Source organism: Canis lupus, chromosome 9 (genome assembly GCF_048164855.1).
Source record: "Canis lupus baileyi chromosome 9, mCanLup2.hap1, whole genome shotgun sequence".
NCBI classification, from domain to species: domain Eukaryota; kingdom Metazoa; phylum Chordata; class Mammalia; order Carnivora; family Canidae; genus Canis; species Canis lupus.
In genome coordinates this window covers 28,890,653-28,905,783 of record NC_132846.1, presented here as the reverse complement: position 1 = coordinate 28,905,783, position 15,131 = coordinate 28,890,653, and the positions used below count along the sequence as shown (strand labels likewise).

The window sequence follows — 15,131 nt, the reverse complement described above, 5'->3', positions numbered from 1 at the left end:
GCTCTTAATGAATGTCACATGGTATTTATTTTCATTGTACCTTCTTCTTGTGAGATCTTATTGATCCTACCACTTATGCTGCCTATTTGACATCTCACATACATTGACTTTATTCTGTGTACATGTGAGCATGCATGCACGTGCACACACATACACATAAACTCTATTTTATTTTTTTTAGTAGGCTTCACACCCAGTGTGGAGCCCAACACAGGGCTTGAAATCATAACCTTGAGATCAAGATCTGAGCTGATATCAATGCTTAACTGACTGATCCACCCAGGCATCCTAAAACTCTATTTTTTTTTAAGATTTTATTTATTTATTCATGAGCGACAGAGAGAGAGACAGAGAGAGAGAGGCAGAGACACAGGCAGAGGGAGAAGCAGGCTCCATGCAGGGAGCCTGATGCGGGTCTCGATCCTGGGTCTCCAGGATCAGGCCCTGGGCTGAAGGTGGCGCTAAACCATTGAGCCACCCGGCTGCCCTTTTTTTCTTTTTTTTTTTAAATAGAGTTGTACTTATTGGGGACCAGAACCCTGTGTTTCTTCTCCTTAATCCTCATGATCCTAGCATAGTGCTAAAAAGATAGCTGACACCCAGTAAATACTAGTTCAGCTCTCAGGGTGTGGTCTTTAGACCATCTGCTGGGAACTTGTTAAAAATGCAGATTCTTGAGTGTCAGTCCAGACTCATGCTTCAGAAATTCTGGGGGTGGGACCCAGCAATCTGTTTTAATAAGCCCTCTAGGTAATTTTGATTTACAGGGAATTTTGATTACCACTCAAACCTTAATTCATTTATTCAGCAGGTATTAAGTACCTACCATTATCAGTAACTTTTACAAATTTGGGATATAGCAATAAACAAGAATATCTCTGCTATCATTAGGCTTATATTGTGTTGGAAGAAACAGACATAACACAAACCCAAATAAATAGTATATTTTCAGATAAGGGCAGGTGCTAAGAATAAAATAAAATACTAAAATGAGATGGAAAGTAGTTGGAAGGAGGTGGTAAATAAGGAATGATTTGTACCTGTTTTGGGTTGGTTTCCAATGCCTTAAAATACTTTTTCTTCTTTTTTATTTTTTGAGATTTTATTTATTTGGAGAGAGAGAAAGTGCACATGAGCAGGAGGTGGGACAGAGGGAGAGGGAGAATCTTAAGCAGCCTCTATGCTGAGCACAGAGCCTGATACAGGGCTCAATCTCATGACCCTGAGATCATGACCTGAGCCAAAATCAGAGTCAGATGCTCAACTAACTGAACTACCCAGGTACCCCTCAAATACTTTTTAAATACATGTTTTTCCTATGGTTTATAACTGATACTTGTATAAGGGTTATTTCAATAAAAGTTATTCCATCATTAGCAAAGCTGGCATTTTATTTTTTTTTCAATGCAATTGCTAGCATATAAACAAAAATTGTGAGACGTGAAGAATCAAGAAAACATGACACATAGTCAAGACAGGAAGCCCTCTGTATAGCAGACACAAAGTGACCCAGATACTGACATCATCAGGGATTTCAAAATAAGTGTGATACACATACAAAAAGATTTAGTAGAAAAGTTGGATAACATATACAAACAGATGAGTAATTTCAGCAGAGAGAGGGAAACCATAAAAAGGAAACAATGTAAATATTGGAAGTAGAAAGCCCTATTATCATAAGTGAAGGATTTATTAATTGCGCTTTATAACAGACTGGACATAGCAGAAGAAATAATCCGTGAACTTGAAGAAGTTATCATCTGAACTAAAACACTAAGAAGAAAAATAAGGGAAAGCAAACAAACAAAAAGCCAAAACAGAGGCTCTGAAATTTGTGGAATTATATTATATGGCCTAACAAACATATTACTGGAGTCCCAGAATAGTGGAGAAGGGGAATGGTACAGAAGAAATATTTGGAGAGATGATGTCTGTGAATTATCCAAATTTGAAAAGTTGTTTCAACCTAAGGATTCAAAAAGGGTAACAGAAACCTAAGTAGGATAAATGATACTGAAACAACTGGCTACTGTATGCAAAGATGATAGATAGAGGGGATCCCTGGGTGGTGCAGCGGTTCAGCGCCTGCCTTTGGCCCAGGCGCGATCCTGGAGACCCGGGATCGAATCCCACGTCGGGCTCCCAGTGCATGGAGCCTGCTTCTCCCTCTGCCTATGTCTCTGCCTCTCTCTCTCTCTCTCTCTGTGACTATCATAAATAAATAAAAAAAAGATGATAGATAGATAGATAGATAGATAGATAGATAATAAACACAATGCAAACCTCAAGTCTTATATCAATCTTTATATAAAAAATAGTTTAAATTATAGTCCTAGAAGGATACATTAGAATCATAAAGCTGCTAGAAGACATGGGAGAATATATGTTTCATTTGGAAAGAGTAAAAATTTCTTAGAAAGAACACAAAAAGTGTTAACCATAAAGGAAGAAATACATAAATTAACTTCATCAAAATTTTAAATTCTTATAAACCAAAAGGCACCAGGACACAGACTAGGAATAAATAAAATACGTGTCAAAGAATTTGAATATGGTATATATATTCCTGCAATAAAAAATAAATACTCCAATTTAAAAATGACAAGACTTGGGATGCCTGGGTGGCTCAGCGGCAGCATCCTGCCTTCAGCTCAGGACGTAATCCCGGGTCTGGGGATCCAGTCCTGCATCAGGCTCCCTGCGAGGAGCCTGCCTCTCCCTCTGCCTATGTCTCTGCCTTTCTCTGTATCTCTCATGAATAAATAAATAAAATCTTAAAAAAATAAAAATAAAAATGACAAGACTTGAGGAAGATACATATTTCCAGTTAGGGAAAGAATAAATCACAGTAATAAAAAGCAGGCATAACAAATACAGCAATGACATTGTAATAGCATTGTAATGGGACAGATGGTAGCTATACTTGTGGTGAACATGGTATAATGTACAAACTTGTCAAATCACTAAGTTGTATACCTGAAACTAATGTAATATTGTGTGCCAACTATACTCAAATAAAAATGACAGTACTTTTTAAAAAGATTTTATTTATTTATTCATGAGAGAGACAGAGAGACAGGCAGAGACATAGAGGGAGAAGCAGGCTCCCTGCAAGGAGCCCGACTGCAGGACTCGATCTCAGGACCCCAGAATCACAACTTGAGCTAAAGGCAGACATTCAACCACTAAGCCACCCAGGTGCCCCAAAAATGACAATACTTGAGCAGACACTTTACAAAAGAAATAGGAATGGCAATTAAGCACATGAAAAGATACTCAACATCATTAATCAAGTAAATGTGAATTAAAACTACAATAAGACACTATTTTATATTATACATTAAATTTTATATCATCTTTATATAATTTTTAATTTAATTTTAAAAGATGACATTATGAAATATCAGCAACAATATGAAGCTGCTAGAACTTTCATCCACTGCTGGTGGAGGAATAAAATGATTTTTGGAAAACTGGTGATTTCTTATAAACATTTATGTATGCTATGAATCAGCAATACTACTCTTGGATATTTACCCAAATGGATATGTCCAGTAAAAGTTGTATGAGAATGTTCATGGTAGTCATATTCATAATAGCTTAAACCTGTAAACAACCGAAATGCCTATAAATAGGACCATGGATAGACAAATTGTGGAATAGCTACATAATGGAATGCTACTCCATGGTACAAAGGAATGAACTTGTGATACATATGAATGAATCTCAGAAACTTTATGTTGAATAAAAGCATACATGCTGTATGGTTCTATAAAAATATGATATAGGCAGAGAATGCTATGATGTGACTACTGAGGGAGTAAAGAAATTAACTAGATAGTAACAGGAAGATGAGCCAGTATAAGACTTCAAAGGGTAGTCTAAGGGAGTGAGAATAACCAAACAAAATGATATTTAGATTCTTGATAGATAATATGATGAAAATGTTTCTGAAATATTATCTTCACAACCAAGTGCAATTTGATTTACAGAAGAAAGAAACAAAAAGGTAGAAAACCCATTACAAATTTAGATGTGTTATAAGCAGAAGGAGGTGATTCATTGTGCTCCCAATTTGAATATTGGTGAACAATTAAAATTAATTGTTGAAAAATACATTTTGTGGGGGTACCTGGGTGTCTCAGTCAGTTAAGGATCCACTCATGGTTTTGGCTTAGGTTATGATCTCATGGGTCATGATTTAGCCCACATGTGACTCCATGCTCCTCGGGGAGTCTGATTGAAGATTCTTTCTTCTTCGCCTCTCCCCACTCATGCTCTGTCTCTCTCTCTTTCTCTCTTGCTCTCTTTCTGGGATAAATAAATAAATCTTTTTTAAAAAAAAGAAAAATATATCGTGTGTATCTTTAACAGATAGCCTGTATTTTCTATTAATAATGAGGGCACCTGGGTAGCTGCAATTCTGTGCTATGCCACAATTGCTGTTTCTGTAGAAATTAATTCGAAAGTCATGTGGTAACCATGGTAACATGAGGCAAAGTTGTAGAATTGGTGTTTAGGGGAAATGAAAAATCTCTGCCCTTCCTCTGCTCTCTGATCTTCTATGTTCCACTGTTTTTCTCCTCAGAGGAATGAGCTGATTTCCCAAGAACCATCGTGGGGAGAAGGCAGGGATTTGTGCTGACATCGGACTGGTCTAGGCCTGGCCAACTAAGCCTCCTCTTCATCAGTTTCTTCCTTTATGGACATACTCTGACCTGCCCTAAGGAACTTGGGGAACTGTGTAGTCAACCCAAGGATTCCTGAATCCTTGTTTATTACTACAGTCTCTAAAAAATGCAAATGATCACAGAAAATTCTTTCTTATACTTGGAGAGCTAAGAATATAAGCTATTTAAGCTTCTGAATAAGCAATATTTTTCTTATTTTTCAAATGTCTTATAACAAATCCCATCCAGAATCTTCAGGGCATTTGTCATTCTGAATTAGTGTGATAGAGATATTCCACATGCAGCTGAATTGAAGGGGCATCTGTAAGACAGAAATTTCTTTCTTTCAGATAAGAGTCTGAGCAGAGTATATCTGTTCTACTGAAGCAGTCATTGGGAATACAGGTGTCTTTGGTCCTTTGCCATCCTCCTTATGGCTCAGGATGGCTCACCACCCTACCTGCATTCTCACCACTGCAGTAGAAAAAGGCAAAGGGAGGGCATGTTCTGGAGGTTGCCTTCTCCTCACATCCAATGGCCAGAGTTTATACTAGGGCTACACTCAGGAGCAAGAGAGGCTAAGAAATGCAGTCTTTTATTCTGGTAGAGAGGATTTATATGCAGCTGAATCAATAACCTAATACTTATTTGATCTCATTTGGTCTTCCCAACCAGTAATGTTGAAGGAATAGGCAAGGCAGAAATAACCCTTTCCTTTGTGGTTGCCAGTCTCCCAGCATCTGCATGTTCACTCAGTGGTACTCAGTTATTAAGTAGTTATGTCTAGACTAGCCTCTGACTCCCAGTGCATGATTGTGTTGTGCTCTTATGCTGGGTCATCCTCAATCTTGTGTGCTAGCCAAGGCCTCTAGATTACCAGCAGACTTTTTTTTCATTTTCACTTGTTTTTCAGTCTTTTTACTGACAGACCATCAGCTGTTAATCTTTTTATAGAAGTGTTACCTTCAATAAGTTGTAGAATTAGAAAGTAAATAAACAAGGTTGTTAGAATTTAATTTAAAATAATATAAATCTGCTTGGCATCAGAACCCAAAGTTCTCTCCTTTGAGTAAATTATCTTTAATTAGTCTTTAGTGGCTAAACTCATGTATCAGCTTGACTCCTCAGGGATCATTTCCACTCACCTCTTCTTTCATACTTAAATTCCAGAGAGAAGGTTTAACTTATACAAATGTTTTAGTCTCAAAAGAATTTTTTAACTTACAGATTTTGTAAACTTGGTCTATTTTTTAAGTGAATAGAGTACAGTACTAGAAGAAGGATGAATAAATCAAAAGATCATGATTTTGATTTCATAACAAAAATAAAATATGATTTTCATACCTTCTGAAAACTGCTGTTGTACAATGCTACTCTATGGGTGTCATATTCTTAGTGTATCAAACAGTAGATAAGCAGATTTTAAAGGTGAAAAAAACCTAAGAAAAAATTTCAAAAATAACAAAGCAGTCCTTTAAATTTAGTGTTTTAGTTTAGCAGATACAGTATTGCTATAAAAGGGAACTCTTTTTAATAATATTAATTGACTTCCAGAAAACAAATCCTTTCATCTATGCAAGAAAATAAGATTTTCATTATAATCATCATCATTAAAGATAACGAAAGGAATATTTAATTTGTAAACATTTGTAAATTTCTTTGAATTATTTTAGAAGACAGAAACATTTTAATTCTGTAAAAAGAGCAGCACTCTTGATAATTAGGCAGTATTAGAATAATTCATTAGCTAAGTAATTGCTGTCATGGCCACCCAAGTAATTTGCTTCCCCTTGAAAGTGTGAACAGCAATTTCTACCAAAGGGTGATGGGGTTTTTTAGAGTATGGCATCAGTGGTGATGCAGCAGAATATGTCTGAGGCCCTATGCTGGCTACCCAAATGCTCCAGAAAGTAAAAGGCTCCAGAATGGTTGTTAATGAATGGGAGATGGGTTAATTATTCATTCTCCTATCTGGAGGCAGAAGCTAAGCCATGCCATGTCAGATGAATATTAACAGATATAAGATATTCCCTTGACTCTCTATTTTACCTTAATAGTATTGCTTCTTGATCCAGAAGCTGGACACACTGACCTTTGATTTGAAGGAGGTAAGGGAAAAGCTTGGCCAAATTGTATTCCATATGACAAGATAGCACTGATAGAGGAAACAAAGAAATGAAAAGAAAAAAACTGGTTGCCAGAAAAGTCAAGATCTTGGACCAGTTGCAATTAAGATCCTGGAATTGTGAAACTGGAAAGAAGGATAATGGCATAAAAAAGCAAAATACTGCAATAGCCTTTTTTGATGGTTTGTTGAGCTGTTGATCCAAACAAACTGCCTTGGTCATCTGTTTTGTATTCAGAGTGCTTTGCTCTCTGATGGATAGCTTGCTGTGCACATGTGAGGTGACATTTCCAAACTGCCTGAAAAATGCTGGACTCATTTGTTTAATGTCAACGTTTTATATGTTAGATTATGAGATCTGGGATTTAGAGTGTGGCATGTCTGGTGTTGGGAATTATTTCATGATGAGTTTGTTTATTGTTTTGTTATTAGAGATTCAGTCTTGGATTTATGCAGTACAGTTGCAAACTATGCATTTGTATAGAATTAATGTATTATGTGCTGGACCAAAGGCTAACAAAGAATTTGAAATTTTTAAAATATTTAAAGCTTAATAAGCCAATTACTGTGTTTCAGTACATTGCATGATAAAGATTCACTAACTATAAAGCTAATTTCTGATTAGAGAGGTTTTAATACTTCTGTAATCTTCTAACTTTTTAGCTGGATCAGGGACTGTGAATGCATATGCACAATTTTTATCCATTGCAAAGATTTGCCTTTCCATGTCTGCAATAAATAGAAGTGAACAAAACATCAGAGACATGAAAGGGGTGTTGAGTAGTGAGGTTGGATTTTGGACATATAATTTATAATTTACACATCCCAATGTATAATTTATACATACTAATGAAAGTTAACCCCTAAGGCAGAGGAGTGTCATAAGATTTTCAGGATTGTCTAAGACTATTTATTTATGAATAATAATTGAATTCTCATGAATTTATATATCTAGTAAAAGTTAAATATTATAATTTCAAATTTGTGCAAATTATGTTGTATTCATTGATCTAAGATGTACATTGTATTAGCTTCCTATCCCTGCTATAACAAATTATACAAACTTAGAAGCTTGAACCAATACAAATGTATTCTTTTATAGTTCTCTAGGTTAGAAGTCTGATACAGGTGAAATCAAGGTGGCAGGAGGGCTGCATACTTTTCTAAAGTCTATAGGGGAAAATCCATTTCCTTGCCTTTTCTAGCTTTTAGAGGCCACTCACATTTCTTGACTCATGACCCCTTCCTCCATCTTCAAAGTTAGCAGCATTGCTTCATTCTAATCATTATTCTGTAATCACAGCTTCCTCTGACTTTTCTGCCCATCTTGCATTTTAAGGACTCTTGTGATTACATTGTGATTATAATCCAGGATAATCTCCCCATCTGCTGATTAGCAGCCTTAATTCCATCTGCAACCTTAATTTCCTTTTGCCATGTAACCTAACATATCCATTCTAGGGATCCAGATATGGAAATGTTTGGGGCCCATTATTCTGCCTACCACATTTTATTTTTCACATTTTTATCATCTCCACAAACAGGATACATCCTACAATGTGACAAGAAAATATTGTTCTTAGTTTAATTGGCAATTCTTCTTTCTTATCAGAACATAAAATAATGCTGCTTCTTACAATTAATGGCATTTAGACTTAATGAAATAACTGTAGCTTCACGGTAATAAACCAAATGAGTATAAGTAAGATTCAATTATTTCTCTTCTGAGTGAGTCATAAATCATACTCTCAAAATGATGTCAAAATTATTTCTAGAGAAAGATTAATAAATTCTGTGATCATCTCTGGATTTCAATTACCAAATTTTAAAATAATGAATTTTTAAATTCAGGTTGGCCATTCATTTATCTTTAGAGATGCTAGCTGATAAAATTGACAATTTCCTTTGTTAAAGATTGTAAGATAGCCAAACCTTATAGGGTCCTCTTTGCCCATAAATATTTTCTTTACATTTTATAGTCTTTATCTTTGGGTGATAATTTGTAACTTCATCCATAAGGATAGTTGTTCTTATCAATTCTACAGTTGAGCTCATATGTGTGAGGTACTTTTAAAGAGCATAAAGTGTGCACTACTAACTGAGTATTGAATGAAATTTTCCACATTTGAATTGAAGTATCCTGTGTTGTCACTGTGTATCACTTCCCCAACATCAGACATACATACACACACCCCTCCACAAAGACAACATTTTAAAAGAAATTGCTGAGCGAAGCAGAGGATTACCCTCAGGACCTTGGGAGCAAATGAGTATTTATTAACCTGACTCGTCCTGGAACTCTTAAGAGTCTGATAAATACTGAGAGTACCTAAAATAAGCCTGTCTTATCATTAATAAAACATTTCATAAATATGAAGTAGCACTGCTTTGTGTAAAGCAGTTTTCAAGATTCTTTTTGATTCTGAGTTTTGTTTTCTTTTTTTGCTCTAAAGATACTAAAGTGACATATTCCCTCCGTCAGTGTCAAGAATGAGGTATGGGGCTTATATGGAGCACCAGTACAGTGATGTGACCTGCCCAACCCTAATCTTCCACACATAGAGTTTATAGGCAATAATATCTTATCTGGAGTCTAAAATGAGGGCTGAAGAAAACTGCTTATGTAATAGAGTCTGAGTACATAGTGGCAGCAGCTAAACTGAGTGTCGTAATCTTGGCAACCTCTCTGCCTACATCAAAACTCCTAATTTGAAATCAAGGACTTACCTCATTGAAGAGTGATGATATGTCAGTTCAGTGGTGTGCTTCAGGCAATCAGAATCATTGTCTCCTTCCCATTCAGAATCAAATCCATAGGGATTAAATACAAATTAAATGTTGGTAATAGCAACAGTAGCCAAAAAACTAGGGGTTTGAGGCTGTTGATGATCACATTTAATTCCCAGGAGAAAAGGAATTCCAGCGGACACACAATAGGGGGTAAAAAGGTTTTGTGGAGTCCTTATTAACTAAAAAGTAATTTATAATCTTGTTTACAGACTTTGGCTCTTTTGTTATTTTTAAAGAGTCTCTTCAAATATTAGGGAGTTGGCAGTTTGCTTTACAACATTTAGAGGCCTTTTTGCCAACATATTAATGATTTTTGGAAAAATATATGTTGAAAGAATTAATTTAATGACAAGTCAGATAAGGATATTAATAGAATTCAGAACTGGATCATTATGACTGTCATATAAAAAAGTATGGATTGTCTGACTGCCATCTTTTTCTTCAGGGGACCCACGTTTATACCTCACTAACCATCCAAGTTTAGGGTGATTTAGCTATTTGCATTATACTTCTCTGCCAAGTACACCCACACTAGCAAGTTATGTGAATGCATCTCTTCCTAGGTACTTTGTGTACAAATCTCTGATCTCTCAATCCCAATGTACAACAGAGGCTTGCCAGGTAAGAGTTGCCTGTGCCCACTCCACCCAACCCAAATTCCTCTTTGATCTTTTCTCCACAGGGATGGTTTGGCCAAGGAACATGTTCCTCTGAGTCGCCTTATGCAGTACACGGAGGGATTCTTACGCAGTTATAAGAATAACTGAGAGAAGGGCAGGGAGCCAAGAAGAGTAAGGGAGAGAAAGAGCTAGAGAGAGAGAAACATTAAAGAGAGAGCGAGGACAGAAGAGATTAAATAAGGAAATAGGAGGAAAGAGAAAAAATATAAAATTTTTATGGACAAAGAGGGTTTCCTTTGTTATCTGGCTATGATAATTTTTTTTTGTAACTGGTAGATCAGAGCATATCGATTCTTTACTAAAAATACTTCAATGACTTTCCATCAAACTTAGAAATCCAAGATCCTTACCATAATTTACAAAGCCTTACATGATCTAGTTCTGAGGCACCACTTAGCAACCAAAAACAATTCATTATCTCTAACAGTCTCTATGGGTCAGGAATCAGGAATAGCTGGTAATTCTAGCTAAGAGCTTCTGAGATTGCAGTCAGTTGTTATCTGGTGCCAAAGGCATCATAAGATTTGAGTAGGTTTGGAGAATCCCTTTCCAAGGAGGCTTATGCACATGGCTAGCAAGTTAGTGCTGGCTGTTTCAGGGAGCTTCTTTTCCTCTCCACATAGGTCTCTCCATGTAGGCCAGGCTCCCTGACAAGCTGGCAGCTGGGTTCCAATGGTGAGCATCCATGGAAAAAAGGAGGGAGAGAAAAGGGAAAAGAGAGGCAGAAGGGAGAGAGAGTGGAGGGGAGTGGGGAGCGGGGAGTAGAGAGGGAGAGGGAGAATGAAAGAGAGATTGAGATTGGAATAAGAAGGTTTATCCTTTTTATGACCTAACCTTGGAAGGTACATAAGATTACCTGTGTCATACTCCAAGAGCCTCACCAGACGCCATGAATTCCTTCTCTTGGAGGATCATATTGTTAGAAGTAAAGTTAGGAAGAGATAAATATATAGATACGGTCAACTTTGGAAAATATAGTCTTCCAAGGGGAGGATTTGGAACCACTTATGGTTAAGTGGTTATAACTCTTTTATAGAACTGGTAAATCAGATCATATCAATCTGTCCAATGGCTTCTTATCAACTACTTCCAAAATTTCTTACTACAGAGCCTTACATGACCTAGCCCTTCACTCTGAACCTCTTTCTTACCACACCCCTCCCCCATTTCAACCACTGTCTTTTCACCACTTCTCACATATACCAAGCTCATTCCCTCTGCCTGGATTAGTTTTTCTCCCAGATATTCACATGGTTTGCTTTCTTGCTTCATTCAGGTCTCTGATTAAAAAGTACCTTTTGAGAAAAGCTTTTCCAGTGACCCCACACTACCTAGTGTGCTCATGCATACACTCTTTCTTTCTCCCTCCCCTTCCCCTTACCCTGCTCTATTTTTCTTCAAGGCACCTATCACTAAGGGAAGGAACTCATTTTGTTCAGTGCATGGAACAGTGTATATCCCAGAGTAAGTGTTCAATGTGTGTATGTGCTGAGTGAGTGAATGAAAAAACAAACTGATGGTAACTCTTTCTGAAGGCCATTAACCAGGTTGCTCTGACCAGTGGTGGCAGCACTGCAATGAATGTGTCTGGGAGGATTAGGCAGGGCAGGACTCCACTACATGCACAGATTCTAGTTGCCAAGAAGCATTCACATTACTGCAAGCCATAGTGAGACCTGGTATCATCTTTTCAATCTTGATGAATGAGTAAGAAAGGCCCATAATGGCACTCACATAAACTGTGTTAATGTAAATGATAAGACTGAGATGGGATGACTTTTAATCTGTGGATTCAGAATCTAACCCAGCAGTTTGTCTCTGAATTTGTTCATCATTCATGCCAAAATCAACTATCTTTGGGGCTTCTTGAAATTGTGGAGCACTATCTTAATGATACTATATCAAAGGATTAAAACTTCAGGGTAAATAGGATTCTATTATACATTTAAAAGGCAGGCTTGCCTTGCATATCACTGGGTACAAGGTAAATTGTACTGCTAATGAAATGATAGGTCAGACCTTTTCTGAAAGCCAGCAGAATACAATCAAGATTAATGCCCATGCTTGCTAATTTAAGAAATTTAGCAACAAATTGATCAGCGATGGCTGTACTTGCTGTGGGAAGCAGAAAAACCATCAAAGCATCTCTGGACCAGGTCTCCTCACTGCTGTGCTCTAGCCATGTTGAACTGCTCATGGTTCCTGGCCAAGCCAGGCCATCTTGCACCTCCATGCCTTTGCTTACTATGTTCCATGTTTTGGGAATGCTACACCTATTGAGCTCACCTCCTCTCTGAAGCCTTGCTTAACCCACACCCACTTCAAAGTAGAACTAGATACTTCCTTCTCTTGATTCCATGGTACCCTGTATGCACACCTCTCACAGAACTCTAACACTTTTTTACATTTAATATGTTGCATGCCTGCCCTTTCCTGGGTCACCAGTATCTTAAAAACAGAGTCTAGTCCTTTTTTTTAAATATTTTATTTATTTATTCATGAGAGACACAGGCAGAGGGAGAAGCAGGCTCCTCCATGCTGGAAGCCCGGTGTGGGATTCGATCGCAGGACTCCGAGATCACGCCCTAAGCCAAAGGCAGACGTTCAACCGCTGAGCCACCCAAGCATCCTGAGTCTAGTCCTTTTTGGTCTTATTGTTTCTCCACCAAGAAGCCAATGATTTTTACATAGCACACATTCAAGAGGAAGATGTGATAGAAGGGAGACAGACAAATGCATGAACTTTCTTAACAGTGTTCTACTAAGAAGAGTCTTGAAAGTCTGAGAGGAGATGTACTCATCCTGATATCCTACTCACTGTAGAAAAGGTTGGTGGCTCTCTTCCTAGACTGTCATATTGAATACAGCCCCTATCTATAAGATCTGTGCGATAAGAATTCTCAGGACTGGCTTTTAAGGCCAGAGCTGCATGGTATTCAGCACAGCCTCTACATCACATACAGCTGAACAGTCACAAGGCAAAGATTGCCAATGAAGTGATTCTTCTGTAAGCTGCCAGACAACTATTTTAATTCTGAAAACCTCAGCACTGCACAACAATTGGGGAATTTAATTTGGTATAGCTAGATGTTCATTGTTCTAAACTTAACAGCAGCATTTTGTATGTGCTAAATTTAGGAAATAGCATCTTGGAACAAACAAGCTATTAATCAGAATGGAAAATGTTACCTTTTAGTGCCCGAATGAAGGCATATACTGCATGGTTATAGTATTTGCTAAGGGGATTTTTAAAAATAATAAATTTTACACAAGAATATATATGGTCAAAATAGAGTATTCTTTTAGGGGTTTTTAAATTAGAATAAAATATAACTTTTTGTTAAAGACTATTTCCATTGAAAACATTTTTTATATAAAATGTTGCTAAAAGCTATATAGTCCCATTGAAAGTGTATTCTTGTTCTCTAAAATGTCTTGCGCTATTCTCACTTGGGGAAATTAGAAGACTCAGATTCTCCCATAACATTTGGTTGATATCTTTCTTTGTCCATTTTCCTTACTAGAGACAGATCATAGGTGCAAGTCTTTCCTATACTAGACCATATGCCCTTTGAGTATGTGCCTTATCCTGTTTGTACGGCAGAGCTTAGACTGATGCTTTGCGCATGTTAGGTGCATCGTGAATATTTTAATTAATTACCCATCAAATACCTTGCTGCAGAGTGTTCGTTGTCCTTTCTTGCTTTATAACTTTGCAACACCTCTGATAATAAATCAGTCCCATGATTTCATTATCCTTCAGAATGGTTTTCTAAGCATTTATGTTCATTTCTCAATAGTCAGCCATGGCATAATGCACCCATTCTTGCTGTCAAGGAGCTCCAGTGAAATACACAGCACTAGAAGAAGGAGTGCTACAGCAGAGGTAGATAAGGTACTATCTGGGTGCTAACTGATGATCTCACCTGGGGCAGGGCAATTAAGGACGGCATCTCATAGGAGGTGGTGTTTGAGAAATAACACTATGCAGACAAATGGTGATCCCTGTGTGTCCTTCCCCAGGGTATTCCCCTCCTCATTACCAGAAGTATTTCTGTCCTGAATTTATATTATTCACCTCCATGCATTTTTTTATAGTCTCACTGTATACATATGAATTCCTATTCTAGTATCACCTATTTTCAAACTTTGTATCAGTAGAGTCATAGCGTTCATATAATAAGAGGGATCCCTGGGTGGCTCAGCAGTGTAGCGCCTGCCTTTGGCCCTGGGACGTGATCCTGGAGTCCCGGGATCAAGTCCCGTGTCGGGCTCCCTGCATGGAGCCTGCTTCTCCCTCTGCCTGGGTCTCTGCCTCTCTCTCTCTTCTCTCTCTCTCTCTCTCTCTCGGTGTCTCATGAATAAATAAATAAAATCTTAAAAAAAAAAAAAAAGAACCAACAACTTACTGGGCACTTAAGATGTGCCAAGCCCTGTTGTGAACATTAAATATATTGAGCCAGTCTCTTCTCACAATAACCCAATGATGTGGGTACTATTGTTATCCCATTTTACTAAGAAGGAAACTAAGGTTCAGAGTTTAATATGTCCAAAGTTTCAAAAATGGTAAGTGGGAGAGCAATCTGGTTCCAAAGCCTGAATTTTCCCCCTTGGCTTTAAAAGTAATTTTATTAGTGAGAATCACCCTGCTTTTCTGTGAGGGCAAATTTTAAAACTTCTGTCATAGAACAAGAGGCCAAGAATATTTTCCAGGTTTTTCTCATTTGAAGCAATGTTTCTTTCTTCCTTTTTAAATTAAGAAAACTGTGGATTAATATGCAGTTGTAGGAAAGACTATAGAGAAATCCCTTCTATACTTTTCCCAGTTTCAGTGATAATATTTTATGAAACTATAGTACAATATCA

At 37.3% G+C, this 15,131-nt stretch overlaps 1 protein-coding gene across 10 annotated transcripts in view; it reads left to right on the top strand.

Annotated features, from left to right (window-relative positions):
* The window catches only part of TRIM9 (tripartite motif containing 9), a 108,015-nt gene that overhangs the window by 22,845 nt on the left and 70,039 nt on the right, over positions 1-15,131 (top strand). The gene's annotated exons all lie outside the window — the stretch shown is intronic.